We start from the raw sequence: 13170 nt of genomic DNA on the forward strand, positions 1-13170 counted from the left end.
CTGGGACACACGGGACCATCAGCGCTAATAAATATTTAATCTTTGTATGCAAAGTGTAACAGCTTCAGCCAGAGAGACTGTGCACATGCCAGCCCCGCTCAACCCAGAGCCTGCTCAGCCAGGACTGCAGGAAAACGAGGCTTCAAGCAGATGGCAGAGTTGAACTTGGATCTCCCAAACCATAAGCATGTGCTTTAGTCAATCTGCACATTCAGCCCAATTAGTGAATAGTGCCAGATCCGCCAAAGCCGCATTTTTCTCATGCTCAATGATTGATCAAAACAAAAGAAAACATCTCCCCCAGGCTCACCAGTTAGTCTTGCTGCTGATCACGGCCCTACAGGCAGTGCCAGTGTTTTACAACAGTCGCTTTCTTCAGCTGTCAGCGCGCATCCTTTAGACACCAGCAGGAAATAAAGCACAAAACTAGAGACAGGAGACTGTTTAATGACAGAAATTGGCAAAGACAGGTGTAATCCTCAAGCTACTTTTAACTCATTTTAGGAAATAAGCAGGTATCATTTTGACAACATGTCTTTGGCAAACAAAGGTAGAGATTCCCATGGTAAGATGTGGTCTTCCTAGAGGACCCAGTCCTCATTCTGTGGGTAAATTGAGAGTGCCAGCTTTATCACAGCTGGGATGGGAGTTTTTGTGAAATCAGTCTAGAAAAGTATATTTTAAATTCAGCTTTCAATGCCATTAAATGCTATTGTTAAATGATGGCTATGGTGAGATACAAATTGAAGGAAGTCTGTTAGTATCTGCCCTTGATTTCACAGCTGCTGTATAAACACCAGCTTTGCCTCTGATATTGCCCTTTCCTTACCTACAGCTGCTCCTTTGCTGCAAGCTTTGATCCAGGTTTAACTTTGGTTCATTTAATCTCTAACACCTTCCTTACCTGTGGACTTTGCTCTGCTCTTTTCCTGCCTCTTCTCGTTAGCCTAAACCACACAGTTTTGCTTCTCAGTTCTCCATTCCTCATTAATTTATTTTCCAAGAAGCAAAAAGTGAAAATAATTATACATCTCAAACCCCAGGAAGTACCAAATTTAAACTAGGGAGATGATTTGTGTCCTGGGAAGAGTTTGAGGTCACACTGCTCTACTGCTCCTCATCGCAACCAAGAGCCTTGTGGCCTCCTTGACGGCTTCCACGCATACAGACAGGTTAGCTGTAGGAAAAAAAGGACAAACACCGCCCCTCTCCAGCTGTGCCTTCACATACACAGACAAATCCTGCTAGGAAATGACAGGGAGCAGCTAAAGGAAATGGACTTCAGAGATACGAAACACTCATCACTGCCTCCCTAGGAATGGGTGAAATGAAAGAGGAAGTGTCAAATCCAAACCAGACCCTGCACGTACACCTGCAACTGTGTACACACAGCCATCTGAACCTGCAGAAGACGAAAAGCAGACGAACAACTCCACTTGATAAGGGAATATGGGTATTTATGTTATTACATGCTAATGACTGCACGTAAGCCAGAGTATAAACCTGGCCTTTGTGAAAATGGGAGAGATAAACAGAAGTTAATCATCGTTTTCTTACAGTTCTGCTTTATGCTTGTGAATACTTGAGACTGAAGGCAGTACCTGGATCTCCTGTTGAGTATAGCCCTTGAACTTTCTTTCAGTTTTATTCAAATTTCTGCTAATTATTAAAGCTCAGCCAGGCAAACTCTAGTACTGTTTAGCAACAGCTTCTAGGAGTATCATTTTTAAAAAGTTACTAGCAAATTGAAAAAGACAAGAGGAAGGAATTTTTTTTTCCTGCCAAAGCAGGTAACTGTGCACATAATACTACTTAATCGGCTGAATGCTGGTCGTTTTCCCAGAGAATGAAGTTCTGGAGAAGGACCCCTAAAATCTTCTGTGAACTCCTGTGGACTTCTGTGCTGGCAGAAGGAGAGCTGGCCTGGCTATGTGCTGTATCAGATTGCTTTGCCATGTCTTTGAGATGGATGGTGAAGTCCCAGCTGCTGGAATCACAGCTTCTTCACTTTCATTTGTACACAGTGCATTGGTAGCTCTCATCATTGCAGATAAACATCATCATGTGAAGCAAGCACGACTTGAAAGTCCACCAAGTGGAACTGAAAGAACCCAGTGTGTTTTGCCTTGGTTTTAAATCATGCCTCAGAGGATCAGCCTATGATTTTTTGTCATTGGGTACAGCAATGCTTCAGGTTTTTTCCTGAGCACCATCATCATTTTGCCCCCTAGACATCTATCAGGGCTAATAAGGTCAGCCAGTGAGGAGCATATTGCACACTATGTAATCAAGACAGACTTTGAGTCAAAATCCTTCTACATCAGTAGGAATCTTTCCAGACCTGTACCAGAAGATGAATAGGGATGAAACAGCACGTGAGGACATTTTGGATAACTCTTTGATAATATATTGGAAGCAGAGATGGGAATGGACCTTCATTTACAAAGGATTGAAGAGTCATGGATTGAGGATCTGGAGATGGTATTAGAGGGCTGGTGCATATTGTCCGTTTATCATTTTGATAATACTGTTTCTCTGCTTTTTCTTGCTCTTCTCCAATGGGCAGCTCTTGCATCAAAATACTTATCTTTTAAAGAGGTAACCTAGCTGTGTTCCTGGACAGTCACTCACATACATGTCTCTCTGAAATCTATAGGTTTTAAACCCAAGACTGAGCTGTGATTCAAAGTATTGCAGTGAGCATGGAGCAAAGTACCTCAGTGAGCACCGAGCAAAGCATCTGTGTCCTCCAGAGCAATGTTCAGGCAAATGAGTCACAGCACCTGCAGGGAGGGAAGAAGAAGTCAAATTGATTTTCCAAAGTACTGACCACTGACATATCATGGGGACGATGTGGCCTTAAGGGAGAGGAAGGACAAGAAAGGACAATGGTATTGCTAGTTTGTGACTTCCATAATTATATGTTTGCAGAATTAAGAGGGAGGGAAGCAGGAAAGGCAAGTATTTATCAGTTGCTGCTTTCTGGTTGTTGCACCCTAAGGGACCTTTCTGCCAATTTCTTTGCAAAAAAGAGCTGAGCTTGCTGAAGCCCAAGCTGGGGGTGGGTTATATGGGAAGAGAACACATTGGCGACAGGGCACAGACAAGCCCAGCCACTGCACAGATAGTTCCTGCTCCTCCTGCTCCCCTAGGACCCTCTGATTACCTAGCATCCTTTGCTTTCATTACTCCATCCAAAACAATAATTTCATTTTCATGAGAAGGTTTCTCTGCAGAGAGAAACTATGGCCCTTTTGAGCAGACGTATAGCTGTACATCTACGTATTTAGCAGAATTTATTCTACAGGATTACTGACAACTAAGGTCACGTGCAAAGGTTGATAAGCTGAAACTGCATGTCTAGATTTGAGACAAAATTTCAACAAACCCTTTTGCTGTAGTCATGTTAACATAATGAAAAGTTTGAAAGATGTATAACTTCTGCAATAAACTCATATTCTCTTTTGCTTTGAAGTATTAGTACTTGTGTCCAGCCTTTGAGCACTTCCAATCACAGGACTACTAAAGCCAGAAGAATTCAGGCGGTTACAAAAAATAGTATGTCTTCAAGATGTGGCTACTCTACTAAAAAGATTTGATCTCAGCCTAGGCTGTGGGTCACATAAGATAGATAATAATTGATTTTCCATTGCTGTTTTTAAAATGTTTTATATAAATGGGTTTTTTTAAACTAAATTAAACCTCTTCTCCTTTTGTTTTTTCCAGATTCATAGAAAAATAGAAAACTTCAAAACATTCCCAAAAATTTCTGGTAGGTGTTTTAATGAAATAAAAAAATAAGCAAAAAGTTTATACTCATTTCATGAAAGATGCAGAGGATATATTTCAGTGCACCAGATGACCAATATTTGGAGTGCTTGACCATTCAAAGAGAGAAGAAGGTATGGTTATGTATATACAAACATAAACAATCCAATCTCATGACATCACATCAGGTTCAACAATATAACAATATCGTAAAATCATAATTTGTCAGTGTCCTGGTTTCAGCTGGGATAGAGTTAATTTTCATCTTGGTAGCCGGTATGGGGCTGTGTTTTGGGTTTAGGATGAGAACAATGTCGATGACACACTGATGCTTTGGTTCTTGCTAAGTAGTGCTAAGCTGTCTCTAAATAGGTGCTAAGTGGCGCTCACACTGGTCAAGGACTTTTCAGCTTCCCCTGCTCTGCCGGGGGCACAAGAAGCTGGGAGGGGGCACAGCCGGGGGGAGGGCTGGCCCAGACTGGCCCAAGGGCTATTCCATACCATATGACGTCATGCTCAGTATATATATGCTGGGGGAAGAAGAAGGAAGGGGGGACATTGGGCGTGATGGCGTTTGTCTTCCCAAGTAACCGTTACGCGTGATGGAGCCCTGCTTTCCTGGGGATGGCTGAACACCTGCCTGCCGATGGGAAGCAGTGAATGAATTCCTTGGTTTGTTTTGTTTGCGTGCACGGTTTTTGCTTTGCCTATTTAACTGTTCTACTTTATTTTACTTCAATTATTAAACTGTTCTTATCTCAACCCACGAGTTTTCTCCCTTTTACCCTTCTGATTCTCTCCCCATCCCACTGGTGGGGAGTGAGCGAGCGGCTGTGTGGTGCTTAGTTGCTGGCTGGGGTTAAACCACGACAGTCAGTATTTTAGCTGCTGCATGATTACTTGACATAAAACTCTAGCTAAAAAGAAGAACGGATGGTTTGGGGAGTTGACAGTAGGATCAGTTGTCAGCTGGTCAAATCCAGCCCAGGTTGCCAACAGCAATAATGATAGTAATGGAATTACCACTGCTGTTACCTTCTGGCAGCTGTTTGACTTAAGTAAAATGAGTTAATGGACTACTCCGATATTTTTAGGTTACCCATCCCTCCAGTTTCTAGACAGTGCCATAAAAGCTGACAGACCACTCCCTAGAAGAGAAGTGTCAAGGCGCAAAACTCACCAAGGGTGTTTTGATTGATGGTAAGCACACCTAGAAGTAAGAAACTTCAAGCCAGAACCACAAAATCCTCTGAGCCCTAAAAGAGCCTCTTTCAGTGCAGGGCTGGGACAAAGGGGCTGCTTTTATGGTTTTTTGAAATCCCCCTGGTGATTTCCTCAAGGCTAAATCTTTAATTGTCCCTCTAGGTAGTCCAGGAGTGTCACACTTTTGGACTTGCTGGTGTTGGCCAGATCCTTGCTCAATGCTCCTGTGTGAAGGAGAACAGAGTTACATTGTCCTGGACAATGGTGACAGGGTTTGATCCTTGCTAGGACTGTAGGGTGTGTTATATGACGACATTTACCCTGTCCTAGATCTTACATGGTCCTGTTCCCTCTTCCACCACATACATACGGTGGTCCTTCTACCTCCCTCACCAGCAGCTGATCCAGTGCCACCTCCTGTTGTTGGAGGGGTCTCCTTGGCCAGAGCTACTGTTCCCCCCATGGCACGAGTCAGACAAGTCCCAGCAGTAGGGCCAGCAGGATGTGTGTGACTGGGGGACCTCAGCAGGAGCCTAGGGACAGCCTGGCAGACAAGCTTCTAGGGCGAGACACATAGTGTTGGAGGGAGGAGAAGACAGGGGGAGAGCTTTGCCATGGGCTACATCACTACCATTCAGTAGATATTTAAGAAAACTCTTCCTTTGTGCTGACTTAGCATTCTCACAATCCCCCTGCTCACTCTTGGTGCAGAAGAAGATGACTTGAGCAGCGTTGTGACAAAATTCAGTGCTAGCACAGCAGAGCTCCCCTAGCTGAGATGGTCTCAAGATGAACGTGCGGCAGGTTCAAAGACAGAGGTAACGTCTTTTACGAACCCTGTCCCGGTGGCTGGCAAAAGCCAGGCAACGCTGGCAGTGTCTCTGACCAGTGTGAAGTTGCAAGGCTATGGTGGGGTTCAGACCCCTTCTTTGCATTATTCCTGGGACATAAAGGTGAGTGCCCCGTGGGCAGGCAGGTGGGCAGACGTGTGCCCGCACACAAGCGCCGCTGTGTTCTCTCTCATGTGTGTAAGCCCTTGCATGAGCAATGCTCCAGGGAAAGGAGGCTCTCACCGGCTCCCATAGCCAACTGCCACAGGACAGAGCAGAGGAATAAAATCCACCTTTCATGCCCAGGCTGGTGCTGCTGGTTCCCTGCCTGCAGCACCCTGGCAGGGGCAGCTCTCGCGCCCTGATCCTCTGCCGGGATTTTTTTTGGAAGCTGCCAAGATAAGAAAACCTGATAAATACTTCCCTGGAGTTGCAAGGCAACTTCTAACAGCTGTTCCTATGAAAGGTCCTTGTAGTGGCACAGTCTCGGTCTTAGCACAAGATGTCATAATATGCAGGATGAGAAGAGGAGGTCCTTTTCAGGAGGAAGGAGGTAAAAGTGGATTTCAACAGGGAAAAAAAAAAGAAAAGCTTGCGTTCTACATTCTCCATAGTGAACGTGGCATTTTCAGGAGAAAATTTGAATACCAAAATATTCGAGCCAAAAAATAAAGTTTTTAATTTTTGGCAGCTCAGGACAGGTTTGGGCTGCTCAGTTTTTGACAGTAAAGCAACATATATTCGCACCATTTTTTTCTTCTTCTTTTACAGAATGCTGACATTTTCAAACGCATTTTCTCTCAAAATGCAATTTCTCTTGTACATTTTCAACAACGCTTTTTCACGGTATTGAATTCTGAGGGTTTCTCACTGCCAGGGGAACAGCCGAGGATCCAGGGAGAAGCTGTGGAAATATATTAGCTATGCAGACTGACGGGAGCAGCTTGGAGCGGCGCTGGACCCCTTTGACCCAGGCCTTTGGCAACAGTGGCTGTCGTCCGAGTCTGAAGCAGGGCAGGGATACAGGAGAGCTCCCAGCCCTCTTCACCATGGGGGAAGCTGAAAAGGGTGGGAGGAAAAAGAGCCAAGTCAAGTGCACCTTTGAACAAATCGTGTAGTCTTAACAAGACCGCAGAAAAAAGCAGAATATGCCATGCCCCAGCATTGTCTCACTACTCGTGCCGAGCCTTGCAGCCAGGGAGAGCATCTCCCAACCAGCCCACAGCTGTAACAGAGCGTGTGCTTGCAGCCAAAGGCAACAGCTCAAACCTCTGTTTTGCTACATTATGTTGTAGCTGGGATTGGTATAGAGGGTCCTCTGTCCACTCCTGCTTTTGCATACATAAAAGTCAAGTGCAGGCAGCTCTGACCAAAGCCCTGGGGGGGTGGCAGCAGTGGCACCCCTCCTGCTCTGCTCAGAGCAATCTCCCTGGGCTGTCCAACAGGGAGGCACAGATCAGAAAAGCATGAGAAGGTCTTGGGACAGAGAGGGAAAACAAGTTTCACTAAATTCACCCACAGTTTCTTACTGGCTAGAAACACTATAGCAGTTTTTTTGGCTACAGGTGTCTTTCCTCCTTCAGGCCAGTCCACCTCCACTAACTTCTAGCCAGAGGAACTCCCGTTTCATACACAGAGCATCAGAGTATTGTACATAGATAACTAAAACTGCCAAAGGCAGCCAGCAGAAACTACACTGAAAGTGATTGAAATATGTTGAAGAAATCCCACTCCCCTGCTCATCCAGCTGATCAGACTAGAAATGATGGCTAACGGGTTTCTGAGCTCCTCTAAGCAAACAGTGTGGAAATATAAGTCTTGGTTTGGTGCATGCCCAGAGTGCTGAACTAATAACACTTGTCTCACATGTAAGCAGCTGCAAAAACTGATATTTACACAAGGATTCACAGAGATGAGAAAAGACTGCTTTTTTTGCTAGATGACAGGATCTGGTTCAAGTGGGAATCAATTTGGGAAAACCCTCTGGTCTGTGTCATAGAGCATGTCAGGTTAAATGACGACAGTAGACTCTTTTTTATATAGTTGAAGATTGGCTTTAATGCATTGACGTCATTCCCACATCAGTACAGCAGCATTTTTACCTACCAAAGCACCCATCATTTTGAATGTCAAATAGATTGTGAGCAAAACAAAACCCTACCTTTGAAAGCAATCAATCAAGGAGTTCACAAATGCACTTGGTATAAATACAAATACACCCAAATACTTGCTTGTGGGAGCCACTTTTTTGCAGAGCTGTCGCTGGTAGCGCACACACACATGCTTGCCTTACCTTTGACAAGGTGGCTCCAATTTCAGAGCTTAGAGCTGCCTTTAAACAGACATTTCTAATGCCTGGGCATCAGCTGGCACATGCTACTGCTGGCAACACAATTGCTGTTATCTCAACCACCCAGAATTAATATGCAGACGGTGTCTTTTATGATGCCAATTAGCAGAGCTGGAAAACACAGCCCAGATTTTAGATACTCAAGCCCTACCTCAAGTCCTGATGTGAGTGACTTCGCATTTTTTTCAGCTGTATCAGCTGGCCTAACAAATCACATTCCCCTTCTTACAAACCTTGCATCACTTTTCTGGAGAAATGATAAAAGCAGGTGATGCTCCTGCTGGCAGAGTGAAGCAGTGCTAATGGCAGGGTGGCTATAGCAATGTCTGATACGTCAGATGGCTGCAGGATTTGGAATCGCTTCGTTCATTAGACTGGTCCTAGCTCTTTATTTTTTGAATACCATGAAGGCACATGAATCTGGCCCTCAGCTCAAGAGCGCTTCTGGCTCCTCATCTAGCATCAGCACAACACCAAAGCAACAAAAGAATGGATGCAGAGGAGACAGACGCAGTCTCAGCTGAGTTTGGGAGATTTAAGGTCTCACTCCTCACCATATTTAAAATCATATTTTATTCTAAATCCCTCCCTCTCTCCACTAGAGGTAAGTTTTTTGAGGCAAGAGGCAGAGTGTCCTTCACTGCGATCAGGGATAGCATGGCAGTTGCTCGTGAAGTTTCCGGTTTTGCAGAATTTGGGCTGTATGCTCTAACACAAAATGGCTAACTGTGGCCCAGAAAAATCCCAGGCAACTTCCCTGACTTCCATGATGCTGTTTTAGTTTTCCCTTTGGTAAGAGTAGACTTGAGTACATATTTCATTCTTAAGAAGGAGTGTCTACCACAGGTCCCATCCTATGCAAAACTATCATTATCATAACAGGTTCAAAGTTCTTCTAAACAAAATATTTGGAGCTGACGGACACCATATGTATTCCTTTACTTCCTGTTGCTGTAAAGGCTCCAGCTGTTCTGCCTCTGCAGTGGCAGCACATCTGTGCTGCTGTGGAAACAAAAACAGAAAAGGGATGAGGAACAGAAGAACTATTTAACATATTTTTGTCTGATGCTTCCATCTTGTGGCCAACTCGGAAAAGAAAAGTTTGGCTCTTTGTTTCAGTAAAGTTATTAACAAATGTAAGGAAACATTGGAATTTTTAAAGGTGTCCCAAATCCTTACCTCCAGTTATATGGATAAGAATGAATTGGGGTTGGAAGTTAGATGAGTTTTCCCTTTGGAAGGCATTAAACATCAATGCCAGCAGAAGAAGGGGCTGGTGCCTCCTCTGCCACCTGCTGCGTTGTGGTCTCACACGAGCCAGCTGTGCCAAGGGGTGCAGGACAGAGACGGGGCCAGGTGGACAAGCCCATGAGTGCTGAGTTCAACCCTTTACCTTGCTGTAGGCATTGGTGGTGGGACTCCCACGGCGTATGGACTCTGCTTCAGCTGCCAGCTTCATGGGCCAGCCCAGGTCCATGAGGTGACTTTTCCTCTTCTTTGTTTTTGAGCATATGAAAGTCTTTCCTTTGCTTTCCTCTGATCTTTCCCAGGGATTACGCCAGCACACATCTCCCGTACCACACAACCTGTAACAATGGGGATAAGGTGATGGGACATGGCCCTCTTGCTGAGAGAGTTGCAAGAGCACCATGCCTCAGGTTCCCAGAGCCACTGGGAGCATCTCAGGGTGGCTGGATGACTTGCTTCTGGCTGATGAACCTGCTGCTCCCCTTTTGCACCACTCATAGCAATCCAGAAGCTTAGCCAAAGGTCTGTTTACCTGCATAAACTGAAGTCTCCTGCATAGGGTCCACGTGAAAAGCCGTTCCCTACCTTTCCCTTACCGTCCTGGCCAGGAGCCTGCCCCTCTCTGCTGCTCCAGGCACAGTGCCGCTCTCCCCCCAGCTCCTCGCTCGTGGGCAGACTGCCTCTCCGCGTGCCAGTGCACTCCCTCGGTACATTTCCAGCCAAATACTTGCAGAGACCTTGAGACAGGGAGCAAGACGATGAGCGGGACTCCCGCCAGACACACAGACTGTGGTTATCAGTGGAGTGAGGGGTTAGGCTTTTGCCCAAAATGGATCTACTTCAGCAAGAGGGTGAGACATTCACCATCCATGCTCCCCAGTGTGGACAAACACGCTCACAGGCACACGCAGCCATACCTTACACATGGAAGATTGCATTCCCACTCTGCAAAGGGGAAGAAGAGGATGGAGAACTGAATCTGAGCTCTGTACCCAGCTGCAGGCTCTTGCATAGAGATGGATTTTGGTACCACCACCCTTTACCATGCACAGCAGGAATAATGAGTCCATCTGTCCTCATGTCTCACACAGCTGCTGAACTTCCAGAAGAGCAGGTGCACAGCCAAGCAGGAAAGACATAAGGATACAAGCACTGCCAGGACTCTTTCCAAAACCCCTGGGGCGGCAGGAAGCATTCTTACTGAACACTGTTGTACGATGAAGACTCCTCTTCGGCAAGGATGCAAAGGAGAGGGAACCTGCTCTAACTCTGATCTAAGGCAAGGGCCCGGGCTGCTGCACCCTGTTTGAAGTGAGGAGGGGTTTTGCTTTGCAAGGAAGTGGTGAAGGAGAGGGAGATGTTAGATGGAGAATTCATCTCCAAGCATGTTTTAACAACAGTGACTGCTCCATGGACGGGAGGTTGCTAACCTGCCTGTTCACAGGGCTTTCCCACAGCCAGCCTTGCCTGGCTCCCACTGGCAAACCAGGACAGGCCCCAGTGCAGGAAATGCACCTGAGAAGTTTAACTCTGTTTTCAGGTTGAAACCTTGCAATTCTTCTCAAATTCACATTCAGTTACATCCACTGTGTAAAATTAATTACTGCAGGAGCACGGAACCATGGGACAAAATCTGGTTTGATTTATAAAGAAGGTGAGCTCAGCCAGAGGCAGAGAAACCATGGCCATTTCAAGGTGAGGCCATCTAAACCTCTGTAACCATCAAGAGCTTTAGGCTAAAGACTGACACAAGTCACTTTTAGTTCCTTGTTAAAAGCAACCTTTTCATAAAACCTTTTATTGTATACCAGTGCTGGAAGTGGCAGAGAGCATATATCGCAGACACATGGTGCAGCATGTCCATTTGCATCCCATGTCCCCCCTTTCCTCAGTGTGTGCAGACCAGCAGGCATCAAACCCCCCAGCACACATGGTGCCAAGGTCAAGAAAGGTTTCATCTTGTGCGAGAAGCCCAGTGCCCACCTCGGGGCACATGCCCTGCTCCGGACAGCAGTCGCTGGAGCACCGCACCTGCCATGCTTTGAGGGACAACATGGGTCCCCGCAGATGTCACTTGCTATCCAGGTCATTTGCCACAGGCACTTCCCCACTATGCCCACTGGAAGGGCTCAGAGACCTGCTTGTCACTGCTGCCCGATGGCTTTGCAGAGCACTCAATTAACCAAAAAACCTCTTGGGGGAAAAAAAAACCCAAGCAAGACTGATTCTTTGTAACCATCTTTCAATAAGTGAGTATAGACCCCTCACATATCCTTAAATTATATATCATTTATTGAAATATAGAGATCTTAATTTACAGGATTTTTTAAAAGACAAAATATCAACAGGGGCATTTTTGAAATACATTTTGTGCCTACCATCACTCAGGCCAGTTTGCCCTTCTTCAAACATTTCACAACAGCCACCATTTTGGAAACACTTCCTTTTTTATTATTCTAAAATATAACTTTTGGACATTCAAAGTGCAACAGTTAACGTGCCTGTGGAATATATCACAGTAAAAAAAATATAAACAAAGGCAGTGATATAGCTGTCATAAATGTTTTGGCAGTATTCTAGAAGTCTATATAAAAATACTTATATACATATTGATGTATAACATCACCATATCTCACGTCCTTCATCATGTAATAGGACCATTTTGTACAAGTTGCAGATCACGCTGTAAGGAATTGGTTGGCCATTCCAAATCAAAAGCTGTGTTTCGTAGGCTAACACTGATTGTCATTATATAATTACTGTAGCGAAAGGTTTGGGAATATCTCTTCCAGTGGCTTCTAAAAAATTAAGCCATAAAAGAAAAAGTCTGTAATACTGATAATATTGTAAAACTAAACAAATCATCCTCTCACACTTCTCCCTCTCTAGTAAATCCCCTCTCTTCCTCTGCTTCTCATTCCAGTTTCCAGGCCAGTTTATCTGATTCGAAGCCTGTAGTGAGCTGGGTTTGGCTAGACCCCTGCCACAGATGACGTTCATCTACATGATACTTATGACAGGATGGGGAATCAACATTACCATGCATCGGAGAGTGAGCCAGCTCTGGTTCACATCCACCATTTGGGTCTAGCCCTGAGATGCGCTGCAAGATGCAGAATGAAACCAGTGAGGGCTAGGGAAGACCACGTGAAAATGTCCTTAGATTCCAGTAACTGGTATAATAAATGCGCTGGGGCTGATTTTCAAACCCTGAAAAACACTAGGCCATGTGCAAAAATGCAGGTGAAATTGCTTGCCTGATTTGAATGTGTAGTTGTAATGACTACACATGCAAATTAAGGCATGTGTGGTCTCAAGTGGCCATTCAGATATCTGGGATATCCAATAGACAATTTGTGTTTCCTCAATTCATAGTTCATAGCTGGAGGGAGACTTTACATTGTCTCATCTGTCCTGGCTATATCAAGAGTCTTTGTGTTTCACAGTTGTCCCCGTACAGAGCTCATTGACGTGTTTGGCTAAAGCATGGCTCCCAGGAAGACACTTGGCCTTGATCTGTTGACTGCAAGAAATGGAGGACACACCATCACTCACGGTTCCTTCTGATTGTCAGCCTCCATCAGAGTTGAAAATGCGGATGCCTTGCTTCAGGTCCTGTTTTCACATCTGCAGTATGCTTGTACGTGGCCTCAGCCAGGTGACATTTTGAAACCCAGACCCAGAATTATTTGCCTGTAACACTGACAATATTACATTTGCTTTCATTTGATCCACAACTGTCCACAACAAGTAAAGTCAAGGGGACTTGTG

Source organism: Platalea leucorodia (genome assembly GCF_965183815.1).
Source record: "Platalea leucorodia genome assembly, chromosome: 6".
Lineage (NCBI taxonomy): Eukaryota > Metazoa > Chordata > Aves > Pelecaniformes > Threskiornithidae > Platalea > Platalea leucorodia.